This window comes from Scyliorhinus torazame, chromosome 1 (assembly GCF_047496885.1).
Source record: "Scyliorhinus torazame isolate Kashiwa2021f chromosome 1, sScyTor2.1, whole genome shotgun sequence".
NCBI lineage: Eukaryota > Metazoa > Chordata > Chondrichthyes > Carcharhiniformes > Scyliorhinidae > Scyliorhinus > Scyliorhinus torazame.
This window is the reverse complement of record NC_092707.1, coordinates 81,529,243-81,545,375: the sequence shown is the minus strand read 5'-3', so window position 1 is coordinate 81,545,375 and position 16,133 is coordinate 81,529,243. Positions and strand designations below refer to the sequence as shown.

General features: G+C 47.8%; 1 long non-coding RNA gene across 1 annotated transcript in view; it reads right to left on the bottom strand.

Moving 5' to 3' along the window:
* LOC140429544 (uncharacterized) overlaps nucleotides 1-16,133 on the bottom strand; it is a 74,796-nt gene that overhangs the window by 39,668 nt on the left and 18,995 nt on the right. Inside the window, exon 3 of the long non-coding RNA XR_011949119.1 lies at nucleotides 13,351-13,578. This is a non-coding gene — a long non-coding RNA (uncharacterized lncRNA). The remainder of the gene's footprint in view (nucleotides 1-13,350; nucleotides 13,579-16,133) is intronic.

Genomic DNA, 16,133 nt, shown 5'->3' with positions numbered 1-16,133 from the left:
TTGAAAGCGGACGTGGTAATGCTACAGGAGACACACCTGAGGGTAATTGACCGGACCAGACTGAGGAAGGGGTGGGTCGGGCAGGAATTAGGGCTGGATTCTAAGACTAGAGGGGTTGCGATCCTGATTGATAAGCGAGTGTCATTTGAGGGGGGGGGAGAATAGTTGTGGATATGGGGGTAGACATATCATGGTTAGCAGGAAGCTGGAAGGGTTGCCGGTGGTGCTTGTGAATGTCTACGCACCAAACTGGGATGATGTGGAGTTTGTAAGACGGATGTTAGGGAAGATCCCGGATCTGGATTCACACAAGTTGATCATGGGGGGGGGTTACTCCAATACCATCATTGACCCAAGGCTGGACCGGTCGGGTTCAAGGACAGGCAGGGTGCCGGCAATTAGCGAAGGAACTAAAGGGGTTGATGGAGCAGATGGGTGAGGCAGGCCCATGGAGGTTTGGACGGCCAAGAGCGAAGGAGTTCTCTTTCTTCTCACATGTACATAAAGTATACTCCAGGATCGACTTTCTTATTTTGAACAGGGCTTTACTAGCGGGGGTGGTTGACACAGAGTATTCGGCGATTGCTGTGTCGGACCATGCCCCACATTGGGTGGACCTACAGATGAGCAAGGAGGGTGGTCAGCGCCCTCAATGGAGATTGGTTGTAGGACTGTTAGCCGACGAGGGGGTGTGCGGGTGGGTGAGGGAATCCATCCAGAACGACCTGGAGATTAACGATACGGGAGTGGTCTCAGCAGCAATGATTTGGGATGCACTGAAGGCAGTGGTCAGAGGGGAGCTAATTTTGATTCTGGCCCATAGGGAGAAGTAAGAGAGGGCGGAGACGGATAGGTTGGTCGGGGGAAATACTTCAGGTAGACAGGAGGTATGAGGAGGCCCCGAAGGTAGGATGACTGAAGGAACGACGGAGGCTACAGGTGGAATTTGACTTTTTATCTACGGGGAAGGCGGTGGAGCAGTTGAGGAAGGCGAGGGGGAGGCAATATGTGAGCATGGAGAGAAGGCCAGTAGAATGCTTGCGCACCAACGCAGGTAAAGGGAGGCAGCTAGGGAGATAGGGAGAGTGAAGGACAGAGGAGGGGACACAATCTTGGACCCAGCAGGGGTTAACGGGGTGTTTAAGGAGTTTTACAGGAGGCTATATGAGTCGGAACCCCCAACTGGAGTGGGAGGACTGAGACAATTTCTGGGAGGGCTGGAGTTCCCGAAGGTGGACAAAGGGTTGGTAGAAGGGCTGGGAGCCCCAATAGGGATTGAAGAAATAGCAGATGGACTGGAGGCCATGCAGTCGGGCAAGGCCCCAGGACCAGATTGTTACCCAGTGGAATTTTATAAAAAGTTCTCTGAGATGCTGGGCCCTCTGCTGGTGAGGGCGTTTAACGAGGCAAAGGAGCGCGGTGTTCTTCCCCCCACAATGTCACTGGCCTCAATCTCACTGATCCTGAAGCGGGAGAAGGACCCTGAGCTATGCGGGTCTTACAGGCCGATCTCCCTGTTGAATGTTGATGACAAACTGTTAGCTAAAATCTTGTCCTCAAGGATAGAAGACTGTGTCCCGGGGCTGATAGGGGAAGACCAGACGGGGTTTGTTAAGGGTAGGCAGCTAACGGCCAACGTTAGAAGGCTATTGAATGTAATCATGATGCTCCCAGAGGGAAAGGCGGTGGAGGCAGTGGTTGCAATGGACACAGAGAAGGCCTTTGACCGGGTGGAATGGAACTATCTGTGGGAGGTGTTGGGGCGGTTCAGGTTTGGTTGGGGTTTCATCGGCTGGGTCAGGCTGCTGTACGAGGCACCAGAGGCGAATTGTCGAACGAACCGTCTGACGTTGGGCTATTTTAGACTGCATCGGGGGACGCGGCAGGGATACCCCCTCTCTGCGTTGCTGTTCGCTCTGGCCATTGAGCCACTGGCATGGCGTTAAGAGCTTCCAGGGGCTGGAAGGTGCTGGTCCGGGGTGGGGTGGAACACAGCGTCTCGCTATCCGCCGCCGACCTGCTCCTGTATGTTTCTGACCCGTTAGAGGGGAGAGATCACGAGGACTTTGGGGGAAATTGGCCGGTTTTCGGTGTACAAATTGAACATGGGGAAAGCGAGATGTTTGCGATTGGGCAGGAGAGGAGACTGGGAGAGCTGCCGTTCAGAATGGTGGGAGGAAGCTTCCGTTATTTAGGGATGAGAGTCGTTAAATGTTATTAATCAACTGTATATTCTTTAGGAGTACGTGTCAAATCCAAATTAGTAGTGTTAATAAATTTATAGCTTTGTTTAAGTTGAAGCTATTTTGTGGTCTTTGTGAATATTAATCAACCATCCTGAAATAAGCAACACAGAGAACAGCACAATAGTCTCCGTGGTGGTTAAATGGGACTCTCTGAACGCCCTGCTGAATTTTGTCAGGGGGCAGTCTTCAGTGATGTAAATCATTGATTGGGGTGAACCACAGCTCCTGTCTAGGTTCCCTGCAAAGCCCCACTTGTGCCAATTTGCTGCACAAAGGTCTTGGCCAGTGTGGAAACAGTTAAGGAGTGCCCAATAGTGGCGTGAAGCCAGGTGGGAGGGCTGTGGGATCTGTGATGAAGGAGTGGTTTGTAATGGTGGTGTGTTGGTTCCATTACTGCTGCCACAGGCTCTCTGCTGTTACTCACTGGCACAGTGGTCATATCCATTCAGGCTGGCGTGATGGGTGGCAAGCAGCAGGTGGATTGTCAGGTCCTTGTGTAGCAGCAGGTATGGGGCAATGTAAAGCTCTCCGGGAGCTTTCTCATTGCAATCTCCCTCCTTATGTGAGGGGACAGGATGGTGTTCAGGACTGTGAATCAGGGGAATTGAGTTGATCGAAGGGTACCCGAGATGATATGCATTGTTGTGTTGTGCTGGATATCTACAAGACTGGTATGGGATGAGTTATACTACACTGTGAGAGCCTGTGTGACGCCTTTATTTAAAAATAACCTACAAACACATGTAGATGGCCATAAAACCATAAGACATAGGTGCAGAATTAGGCCACTCGGCCCATTGAGTCTGCTCCGCCATTCAAACATGGCTGATATTTTTCTCATCCCCATTCTCCTGCCTTCTCCCCATAACCCCTGATCCTCTTATTAAACAAGAACCTAGCTATCTCGGTCTGAAAGACACTCAATGATGGTTGGGTGTGATAGCAAATTCATGATCGGACTTCATTGATAACAATGGAGTTCAATGCCACTTCTTCAGTTACCTAACCTGACATTTCAAATTAATGCCATGTGGTTTGGGGGGAGGGGAGAGGTGAAATTGATTTGGGTGGATCACAATTGCCCTATAATGACCAAATAAAGCAAGTTTCCTTGTTTTGCATCCCTGTCTACCTTGCCCAATTTCCGCTTCCTCGCTCATTACTTTCAAGGAGGCCGGCGTGAATATTGAAAAGTGTCTGACATCTATATTATGCCACCTTGCAATCAGTCATCCTGAGGGAACATTCAAGGGTATGGGCCAAGTGCAAATGGGATTGGGTAAACAGGTCAGGTGTTTTTCATGCGTCGGTGCAGACTCGATGGGCCAAAGGCCTCTTCTGCACTGTATTATTCTGTGATTAGAGCTGAGGGCGGCATAGTGGCACAATGGTTAGCGCTACTGCCCCACAGCACCAGGAGGGGATGAGGGGGGCTGCAGGGGGCAGCAGAGTCTGTCACCCTGCTGAGCAGTCCAGAATGCAAAAAGCCACCCTGCCTTGGTCAATGATGCAGAAACACAGATCCTGCAACGATGGAAGATATCCAGGAAAAATGTGTCGGGGTGGAAGCCAGAATTGGGATTGGGGATGAAAAGACCTGTTATGGTTGGTTAGCCTGATCCAAGACTACCGGTAAAGAAACAGGGCTTCCTACTTGCAGGTTCGAGATTTTGCCAGAAAGGAGATACAGAGCTTCCCGGTGGAGCTTGCCTCCACATTGCAGGAAGAGGTGCTGACGACAGGGGGACTGGAGAAGGGGGTAGTGTCGGTGGTTTACGGAGCTATTTTGGAAGAGGAGAAGGCACCACTGGAAGGGATCAAAGCAAAGTGGGAGGAAGAGTTGGGAGATGATATGGAGGAGGGGTTCTGGTGTGAGGTGCTCCGGAGAGTGAACGCCTCCACCTCGTGCGCGAGGTTGGGGCTGACACAACTGAAGGTGGTATACCGAGCACACCTCACGAGGGCGAGGATGAGCCAATTCTTTGAAGGAGTAGAAGATGTGTGTGAATGTTGCGGGGGGGGTGGGGGGGAGGGGGTGGCCGCGGGGGGGGGGGGGGGGGGGGGGGTGGTGGGTGGCACTAATCACGTTCACATGTTTTGGTTCTGTCCAAAGCTGGAGGATTACTGGAAGGAGGTGTTTAGGGTAATCTCTAAAGTGGTGCATGTGAAACTGGACCCGGACCCCCGGGTGGCTATATTCGGGGTGTTGGACCAGCCGGGGTTGGAAACGGGTGCGGAGGCAGATGTTGTAGCCTTCACCTCGTTGATCGCCCGAAGGCGGATCCTGATGGGATGGAGAGCAGCCTCTCCACCCTGTGCCCTGGCGTGGCGGGGGGACCTATTGGAATTCTTGACTCTTGAGAAGGTTAAGTTTGAACTGAGGAGAAGGATGGAGAGGTTCTACAATTCATGGGCATTATTCATTATGCACTTTCAAGAACTGGATAACATCGGACATTAGTTGGGGGGATGGGTGGGAGGGTTGGGGGGGAGGGGGGCTGTGTGTATTAAGGGTGACTATGGGTGATTCCTGATTCCTTTTTGTCATTTGTTTATGTGAACATGCGGACTGATGTTTGGGGGTTGGTGGGAGGATGGGATCGTTGTTATTGATATGGGGATTGACATATTTGTTACTGATTTCTGTTTATTACTGATTATTGTTTATTGTTGGTGGGTGTAAATTTGGGAGAAAATGTGAAAAAGGAGAATAAAAATATTTTCTTGAAAAAGAAACAGGACTTCCTGGTGCGAAAGGCACAAAGACCTAACATCAAGATCTGCTGAACATTCACCATTTCAAGGGAATCCTACACTTATCCTGAAATCCAACACCAGCTATCTGAACTCATTTAGACCACAATTCAAGAGCGGAAAATTCTTCACTGTGCCCTCAGAGACTGTTTTCCGACAATGAGCTCTACACGTGAACCATGAACTATTATTTTGTTAACAACATAGTATCAGGAAGGAAAATTGAATGTTGCCCTTTATTGCAAGGGGGACAGAGTATCAAAGTCTTGGTACAGCTGAACAGGACATTGGATAAACCACACCTGGAGTATTATGTACAGTTCTAGTCTCCTCACTTAAGGAGGGATGTACTTGCATCGGAAGCAGTTCAGAGAAGGTTCACTAGGCTCATTCCTGGGAAAAAGTGGTTGCCTTATGAAGAAAGGTTGAGCAGGTTGGGTTCCCCTTGGAGTTCAGAAAAATGTGAGCTATCTTATTGAAACATACAAGATTCTGAGCGGGCTTAACAGGGCACATGCTGAGAGGAACTAGAGGGCAGTGTAAAGATAAGCGGCCAGATTCTCCTTTCCTGAGACTCAGTGTTAATGCTGGGGCAGGATACGTGGAGTTCTATGACAGCAGAAATGGTGCTTCTGCTGGACCAATTCAATGACCGACAAGGGCTAACACTGGTACCATATGGAACACAATCGATTCCAATGGGAGACGGTGCCAGATTTGCTGGGCCTGGGATTGGCTCTCAGGAGGCTGACAAGCTTCCGCTGCATATAACACACTGCACTCCCCACACATCCCATCCCAGCCAACAAGATGGCAGCTAGTTGCGCAGTCCTGTGATTCACCGGCGTGGAACTGGAGATGTTGCTGCACACCGTGGAGGAGAGGCGGGCGACCCTTAACCCAGGATGGGAAGGGGGCTGCCAGCCGCTGCTGTTCACTGGGCATGGACATAGGTGGCAGAGGTGGTCAGCGCCGTGGGCAACACCATCCGGATTGGCCAACAGACGGTCGGAGGGTGGGTGCCCCAGGCACTAGCTGCCGTTCAGACAGGTTTCGGGCTTCTGGAATGGACGATGCCATCGATTGTGGAGATGCAGTCGCAAAGCCAGGGACTAGATGAGGGGTTGTCGGCGAGCATCCAGCACCTGCAGCTGCAATTGGAGGAGTCCAACCACTTGCAGGAACAGGAGGCAGTGCCGGCCATGCGGCCACTCAGGTCAACACCGCATGGGTGACTTCCTTGGTGGAGGCCTTGAAGGTGAAAGTTTTGGCCATGGATCAGGATGTCCAAGGCCTCGTGCAATTTGTGCAGGCGCTGGCAAAGGCCCAGGATAGGGTTGCCATCTCACACCCAGCCATGTGCCAGAGCTACCTGGACATTGCAGAGGCACTCCTGGGTGTGGCCCAGTCACAGCGGGCCATGGCTAAGAGCGTCAGTGGCATTGCCAGGCACTGGCTGATGTGGCACAGCAACAGTGGGCGGTTTCCCAGTCCCAGAGGGAGATGGCGGTTGTGGCACACACCCAGAAATTGGTGGCACAGCCGCAGTATGATGTAGCACAGTCCCAGACGGAGGTGGTCCACGCCATGTGCTCCATGGCAGCGAGCATGCAGACCCAGGTCCAGACCGCTGTGGGCCCCCAGGACTGGCAGTGGCAGGTGGTGGTGAAGCCTCATGGGTTAGCTCCGCTCGCACACCCATGAAGTAGCCTGGGGGCCACCGGGCACCCCGATGGAGGAGGAGGTGATGGGGCCCATGCCGGTGACACCTGCAGGGGAGGTGCCGGAACACCACAGCCCCTCAGACTTCCCCCCGCTCTTGTCTCTGGCACATCACACGGGCAGCGGGCACCATGCCAGCTGGATCACCCCTGCAGCAGTCGGGTCCATCCAGGTCTGGTCGCCCCTCATGGACCACATTCTGAGGACCAATTGCTGAGCTAAATCTTCAGGTATTGTAATTACATTGAAACTACAACATGGAAATACGGAATTCAGTTCAATCACTTGTCGAGGGTGTTTATCCTCCACACCAGCCATAGACCTTGGCCAGAATTTTCCGATTTTGTTTCAGAGCGTCAGCTTGGATGGGGAAAATGTGGTGTAGCCTGTGGCTGTGCTGCTGGCTTTTCCTGCCATGTGGATTGGATTGGATTAGATTTGTTTATTGTCCCGTGTACCGAGGTATAGTGAAAATTAATTTTCTGCATCCAGCTCAAACAGATCATTTAGTCCATGAAAAGAAAATACGTAACAGGGCAACACAAGGTACACAATGTGAATACATAGACACAGGCATCGGGTGGAGCACACAGGAATGTAGTCATACAGGAATGTAGTACTAATCAGATCAATTCCCAAGAGGGTCGTTTAGGAGTCTGGTAACAGCGGGGCAGAAGCTGTATTTGAATCAGTTGTGCGTGTTCTCAGACTTTTGTATCTCCTGCCCGATGGAAGACATTGGAAGAGTGAGTGAGCAGGTGGGAGGGGTATTTGATTATGCTGCCCCTTCCCAAGGCTGCGGGATGTGTAGAAGTCATTGCATGGGAGGTGGGTTCGTGAGATGGACTGGGCGGTGTTCACAACTCTCTGAAATTTCTTGCTTTGAAGACACTGAAAAAAACATGAAGGGTTGGGTCCCACGATGCCAGAAAGTTAGGCTCTTGGAAAGTTGGGGGCGCTCTTTGATGTAGAAAGAAAAAAATAGAAAGAAGGAACCCACCTTGACCCCCCCCCCCCCCCCAAACCTGGAATGCCCCCTCCCCATGGAAACGGATCCCCCCTCCCTCATCATGGACATGGAACATCCGACACCTCCCCCGCGGAATGCCCCATGGTTCTGCCTCCAAGGTACTACCCCCTGGAACTGCACCCGGCACTGCCCATGCAGAGCCAGGGTACTGCCCGGAGATGACATTCCCCCCACCAACCCAACGCCCCTCGGTCTGTACTCATCTGTGTGCCTTCAGTGGATTCTGTCCGCCAGGTATATGTTGTGGGGGACCAGCATGCGGACGTGAATTAACAGTCCAACGTGGGGGTGCTATCAGGTGTAAAAGATGTAATTGGGTGTAAAAGAGGGTCTCAAATTTTAAAGTTGCGATTCCCGTTATGTCATTGACAGGGGTCGGGGACAATCGAGTGGGGAAAACCCACTGGTGTAAAAGCTATTTTGGGACTGCCGCTTGATCCCCCACCCCCTCTGCCATTCCCACCCACCGAAAAAAATCCCCCGCTAATCTTGTGCGGTTGACCTGTTCACCTATCCCTTTCTTCTCCATTCCTTTAACCACCAAGTTGACTTACTCTTAAATGTTGACATAGCCTTTGCTTTAATCAGTAATGAGCCAATGCATTCCAGAGCCTCAGAAGCCTTTGTTATAAAAAAGTTTGTTCTGTCCTCAGTCCTAAAGCACTTCGAGTTAATCTTAAACTTTAGACAGCTCAAACACTGGAAACAATATCTTTCTATCTACTCTATCCTGTCCTTTCATAATTTGAAAATTCTCTGTCAAATCTCTCTGTAATCTCTGCTGTTTGAATGAAATAATGCCAATTTTCTCATATAGAGAATGAATTGTGATGACAACTTTCCTATAGCATGGAACCCAAAGCTGCATACGTTACTCCAAGTTGTGATTTTACAATGCATTTGATTGGACTCATCATTTCATCTTGACTTTTGAATTCTATCTATGTTGCCATAAAGCCTAGCACAGACCCCAGCAACAGTAGAGTTGCCATCGTCTCAGATGACCATGGGCTGCTTATCCCTTTGAGCTGATTTAGCCTGTGGGTCACCACAATTCAGGTGACGGGCAAGGTTGAGAAGGCAGGGTGTAGCCACCTAAAATGGCTGATTCCCGATTAGAATGGTCAAACCCCGATCTAAAATGGCGAACGAAAGAGGCTGATGGGAAAATCAGCCAACAGGACCCAAACGGACAGCTGCAGGCAAAACAGTGTATTCGGCTCTGAGGAAGTCGGCCCAGACCGATACCTGCAGCCATTAACAGCACAACAACCCAGCCATCTGCATACTAAGCAGCCATCCCCGGGAACAATTGCTACACATTAGCAACATAAAGCCGATCCAGACTGTTCGGCGCCAGCAGTGGCTGAGACAAAGAAAGGTGGACGACCACCCCCCCCGATCAAGGAATCGCCCCATTATTGGAGCATATCGAACCAAGTGATTGGGACCAAGTCCAATCACTTGGAACCAGTGTCAAGGTCCGCCCCGAGAGGCGGGAAGCCCCATGGAACTATAAAGATAGGGGCCAAGTTCAGATCGACCCTTCTCTTCCTGCTCGCAACCTTCAAGACCCTTCGACGAAGAAACAAATAAGTCTTACTCCAGCGATCGCTACCAGATAGGTCCTCCAGACTATCGACCCGTACCAGCCTTTTTGAATCCCGCAGGCCAGACCCAATTCGATAGACCATTCGTTTCCCTGACCTGGTGGGCCATCACCAAAGTTAAGTATTGGCCTTTAGTGGTAGGTAGTAGTCTAGAAGTAGGATTATTGTATAAGTATTTATTGCTGTATATAATAAATGATCGTTGATTTAATCTTTACTGACTGTCGTGTTGGGTGTTCCGATATACAAACAAACCAACACGGTTGTAGATTGTACAACTCTGTTTTATTATTCTGTATAACAACAACTGTTAACTTCTGGCTGTGGTTCGTACTTCACCAGCTAACCTGTGGACCCAGCCCTTTCACTATCTTGGTGAGGCACTCAGCACATGGTGTATGTCTGAGTGGCATGCTGTGAGCTCTGTGATCTGAGCTATCTCCTGGTAGAATGAGCGGGAACTGTGGTGTTCCCTGTTTTATAGTGCGTGTGCTCTCACTGGTGATTGGCTGTGATGTTGTGTGTGTGTTGATTGGTCCGTCTACCTGTCCATCAGTGTGTGTGTGATTACACCATGATATGTTAATATGGATATCATGACACTGACCTTGTTTTTTGATGCGGATCTTGGCTAACAAGACACCAAATTCTCTACATTGTCCAACTTTGGACCCCAGAACAATATGCTCCAAAAAGGTGCATTATCTGTTGGAGCATGGGATGATACACGTATATAATTCATACGATCCTTCTTGTAATGAGTCAATTCTTGTCCTCCCAGATTCCTGCATAGCTTCCAAAGGTTTCACTGGGAGAGACCTTTTGAGGTATGAACGTATCAACAGTGATGGATTCGGAAATAACCCACTGGTCGATTCAGCATGGCCCTCACAACTGCCATTCTTTGGATATCACACAATATGAGGGTTTTAATTTAACTCGGCAGGGGTATGGGAACCAAGAGGAGGAATGTCAGGATGCGTAAATTACTGGGAGGGACAGATAGCACTAGTATAGAGAATAGTAAATTAATAGGCGAAATCGGAATAAGGGGGAAAGTAATGATGTCCAAATCAGGGTTGCTGTCTATGTACGTGAATCTACAAAGTGCAGTAAATAAGATTGGGGAGTCCGAGATGAAAATTGCATTGTGGAAATGTGATTGCAGCGATAACAGAAATATTTCTGGGTACAAGGTTTTCAGAAAGTATGGGAAATGAAGGAAAGGAGGAGGGGTGGCGGCATTGCTTAGGGAGAGCATTGCAGTTCTGGAGAAAGAGCATATCCCAGAGCGGTCTAGGACAGAAACAGTTGGCTAGAACCAAGGATCATAAAAGATGCAATTACAAAAAAGGTGCAATTACAATTCTCGGTGTCGTCTGTAGACGAATGAGGAGCATGTAGATGATCAAAACTGGATGGAAATTACAGAGAGATACAAACATTATAGAATAGTTATAATGGGGGACTTTCCCGAAATGCAGACTCGGACAGAGAAGGCCAAATGTTCCTAGATTGTGTTTCGGACAATTTCCGACAGTATCTGTCCAGTCCCAACAAGAAAGGATGCACTGTTGGACCTGGTTCTTGGAAATGAGGTGGGCCAAGTAGATCAAGAGTCAGCGGAGGAACATTTAGGAGACAGATCCTTGTGTTGTAAGGTTTAGGATAATGATAGAAAAGGAAAAACGGGCAATCCAGAGCCAAAATAATAAACTGTGAGAGCTGACTTCAATGGGGAAAGAACGGAGCTGGGCCGCTTAGACTGGAACAAAAGATTGGTGGGAAAAACTGGAGGTGAACAATGGGCTACCTTCAAAAAATAAATTGTCTGGAAACAGTCAAGTGTATTCTAAAATGGGTGCAGGAGCAGAGGGACCTGGGTGTATATGTGAATACATCATTGAAGGTGGCAGGACAGGTGAAGGGAGCAGTTAATAAAGCATATGGTATTCGGGACTTTATTAATCAGGGCGTACAGTACAAGAACAAGGCAGTTATGCTGAATTTATACAAGACACTAGTTTGACCTCATTTGGAATATTTGTGTACAGTTCTGGGTGTCATGCTGTAAGAAGGGTGTGAACGCATTGGAGAGAGTGCAGAAGAGGTTTACAAGAATGGTTCCAGAGATGAGAAACTTAAATTATGAGAATAGATTGGAGAGGTTGGGACTGTTCTTAGAGAAGAGAGAAGGGCTACGAGAAGATTTGATAGAAATGTTCTTCACCATGAGGGGACTGGACAGAGGAGATAGGGAGAAACTGTTCATGCTCGTAAAAGGATCAAGGACAAGAAGGCACAGGTGGAAAGAGATTTGCAAAAGAAGCAAAAGTGCTGTGGGACAAACATTTTCACACAGCGAGTGCTTCGGTTCTAGAATGCACTGCCTAGAATTGTGGTGGAGGCACAGTTAATCGAGGCATTCAGGAGGGCATGAGATGATTATTTGAGCAGAAACAATGTGCAAGGGTTCAGGGAAAAGGCAGGGCAATGGCATTAGTCATGATGTTCCTTTGGAGAGCTGGTGCAGATACAATGTGCCAAGTGGTCTCCTTCTCATAGCAAATCTCTACAGAAGGAGGCCATTCGGCCCAACGTGTCTGCACCGGCCCTCTAAAAGAGCACCCTACTAAGGCCCATTCCCCACCCTATCCCTGTAACACCACCTAACCTGTACATCCCTGGACACTAAGGGCCATTTTCATCATGGCCAATCCACCTAACCTGCACATCTTTGGACTGTGGGAGGAAACCGGAGCACCCAGAGGAAACCTATGCAGACACGCGGAGAAAGTGCAAACTCCACACAAACAGTTACCGGAATTGAATCTGGGTCCCTGGCGCTGTGAGGCAGCAGTACATGCCGCCCCGTATCATAACAATTCTGTGATACAAGCCACACCCACATCAGGGAGAGGTGAAAAATCAGATGAAATCCATATCAATTCAAGAGCAAGTCTGGAAAATCCCTCTCTGATGTCTTCAGCAGATAAAAAAACCTCCCTTGGAGAATATACATATCGTGGCTGCAGCTGCATTTATCCAGCAGATTATTCGTCTTAACAATAAAGTTAGTGGTGAAAGATTGCTGGGAGGCATGAGCGATTTCTCATAGACGAATGCAATTGTTAATAAATCCAAACAAGTTCATGATATTCCACCATAAACAAACAACAACCTGTATTTATATAGCATCATTAATGTAATAAAAAAAATGACCCAGCACATGGTCAAAGAGGTAGGTTTTAAGAGCATCGATCTTAAATGAACAGAGAAGTAGAGGCGTGGCGAGACTTCAGGATGGATTTCCATCGGGTCTTCATGACTGAAGGAAGAAGCAGAAAATGGATCATTTTGTGTTCACATTATTAACTGTTTCTCTTGATTTCATCACATGGTTCAGATTTTGTATTGAGGACTATCCTACTGGATTCGGAGCACAATTTAAACAGCTGATGAGTCCTGAGTTGGATGGAAAAGTTCCTGGTATGGTCTTTATAAAGGCCTCATATGTCAATCCTCATCTTCTATTTTGCAGGTCAAATAAAAGTCTTCATCTTAGTTCATTGTGGAGGACACTCGGGTGAAATCTGGAAACCTATGTCACAAGCGACTCTGCTAAGGGACAAAGGTATTTTATGGGAGATCTATATGGGACTTTGGGCGTTTTGATAAGGTCCTTTGGGGAAAAGTACTGGATGGCACAATTTTAAAAATCATCATCAAAAGAATGAAGGGGGAGGTAAGGAATTTCGCAGTATTGCTGGTTAGAGGAATAGATAAATATTTGAACAGAAAACTTTAAAAGACTATGGGAAGAGGATAGATGAATGGGATTGAGTAGCTTTCTCTTTTACGAAGCTGCCAAATATATAACAAGCCAAATATCTTTCTCCTGCAGAGATCCTCGGAAAGTTAACAGTTCACCCTCTCCGATATCAAGCCATTGACAAATGATGAAAGGTCAGCGAAATGAAAGGCATACCTATTTGATTTCTTGATGGCTGTCTTATATCGAGGGCCTCTGGTTTTGTTCCTCCCCACAAGTAGAAACAATCTGGGCGATATTTCCTGGCCTCCCAGCAACGTGCTTCTCGGTGGCGGGAGGTGGCCCACCATTGGCCAGTGGGGTGTCTTCTGGTCATGCCGCTGTCAATGAGATTCCCCATTGGATCCACCCCACATCTTCGGGAAACCCGCGACGGGGGGTGCGCTGTCGGCAGAACCGGAAGATCCATTAACTGCTCTACTGATCAATTCAGTAGAATTGCTACTGAAATAAACTCGGGGGCTACGTTTTTTTTTAACTGGCCTTAGGAACCTGCATCGCTACTTTTAATGATTTGTGTATTTGTTCTCTAAATTTCTTTGCTCCTCTCAAACACTTGGATTCTTAGTTTCCAAGTGAAATGTGACGTCTTTTTTTTCCTTATCGAAATGTGAGAAAACAAATACATTCGGAAGGCCTCATTTACATTTGCCTTTCCTCTCTATATAAATGTATCTTCCTGGGCTGGGCAACACCGGACACATATTAAGTAAATCTACAATCTAATATTGTGAGGACCCATATGTTTGTTGTCATTGTTCAACAGGAAGCTTTGCTTTCTTTGTGCATGTGGTAAGTGCATTTTCCTCGCTTGGAAGTGGGCTGAGATCTGGAGATGTCCTGCACAACAATTTACAGTCATATCCTTATGGTGTGTTGAGACATGTCAGCTAATATACAATTGTTATCTAAACATCTGAACGTCTCCATACTGAGCACAGGTAGCTTTATTGAAGAGAGTTGGGACATTTTCAAAGAATTGTGCCAAGGCAGTCGGAGGAACTAACTCCATATTCCTTTTTTGACCAGTGGCACTCACCTAGATACAGAGGTTAAAGATAAAGCTCCCCTCTTCCCCTCTGTGTTTGTCTTGTGTGTGTATAGGTGTGTGCAGAGGATGGGAGCAAGTTAAAGTGGGTGGGATTAGCAATTAGATAATGGCTAACCAGTTGTATTTGCTGCGTATTTTCTTATAGTTCTTGTTATAAATAAAAAGTACTTGTGTTTATATTTACAAACCAGGTGAATGTAAATATGGAGGGCAGCCAAAGACTGGGTACCTTTCTAAGAATTATTGGTCCATTCAATTGTGTGGCAGCTCAGAGCCAAAGGGGGATGGAATTGATCTCCACGGATGGCATGGTGGCACAGTGGTTAGCACTGCTACCTCACAGCGCCAGGAATCCAGGTTTGATTCCAGCCTTGGGTGACTGTCTGTGTGGAGTTTGCACGTTCTCCCCATGTCTGCTTGGGTTTCCTCCGGGTGCTCTGGTTTCCTCCCACAGTCCAACGACGTGCAGGTTAGGTGGATTGGCCATGATCATTGTGCGGGATTACAATGATAGGGTGGGGGAGTGGACATTGGTGGAGTGCTCTTTCAGAGGGTTGGTGCAGACTCAATTGGCCAATTGGCCTCCTTCTGCACTGTAGGGATTCTACAGATTTAGTATGGGAAACAAATACATAGCGAACTTAGAATCAAACCTTTCGATCCCTTAACATGTACTGTATGGAAACAATGACAGGGCTGCTCTATCCCAGAAATTAGACTTCTGAACAGGTAATTCTTAGGGTTATAAAGTGTTGGTTTTTAGGAGGCTGAATGAGCTGCAATACGAACATTTGAAAGGCAAAGAGGACAGGACCATTTTGACCTGGCCTCATTAAAAATGCAAGTGGTGAGCTCTGGAAGAACATGCTGATACAGTTCGATGGAGTCAGACCAGCTTAATATTGGACAGCTGGAGGCTGCCAGGCCAGCAGCAAGGGGAACTGGGGGTGGGGGATTGTCATTATTGCAGAGTGTCAGGAAAATACAATAAATTGTAATACTTTTCTATTGGTAATATTCTTCTCATTTTTTAAACTTGTTGACGTTCTGTGCATGGTAACTGAAGCGAGAAATGGGGGGTTGCAAGAATCTAAACTAACAATAAGAAACAGGTCCGATATGATAATGAGCCTAGAGGACTTCAGACATATGTTTATATAAGGAATTTAGTAATGATATTCACATAACAGGAATAGATTTGAATGCGTTGTTGTGGTTCAAAGGAGAATATATAGAGGGTGTAAAAGAAAGGTGTCATGGGTAAAGTTTGGATAGGGCGAGTTTTCTTTTCTTTTAAATCCTAAAAGCTAGAGTAAAGGAATGAAGTTAATCAATTCTGGGAAAGAGCATTTCTAAAGAGACTGGGTGAGACAATGGAGGGAAAGAACGTATTTCAGAAGATACTGAAGCCTATGGAAGTAGCCATTTAAGATTTCAGCAGACAGCAGGAATCTCTGGAAAGCAGCGCGAAAGAATCCAGATCTGACAAACCAGCTGCTGTTAACCTCAGAGGACACCCCAAGAGAAATTAAAGGCACTGTGTGTTAAACGATTACCCAACTTTTGTGGATTTTAAAATCTATAAGGAGTTGTTGAACAGATAAGGAGAAGGCTAACTCTGAAGGGAGGTGAATTAAGATTGTTTGGAACTGTTTAGAGCAGTGTTTTCAAACTTTTTTTCCGGGGACGCATTTTTACCAACCTTCGGGACCCAACCCGGCCGACCTTCGCGACCCACGCCGGTCGACCTTTGCGGCCCACGCCGGCCAACCTGCGCGACCCACCATTTTCTCTTACCTTGTTTGTTGCTGACAAAAATGGAGGAAATGGTTTTGGGTCCCTCTGGCCCCTATGGTCCCTTTGTCCCTTTGGCCCCCCGAACTTGAAA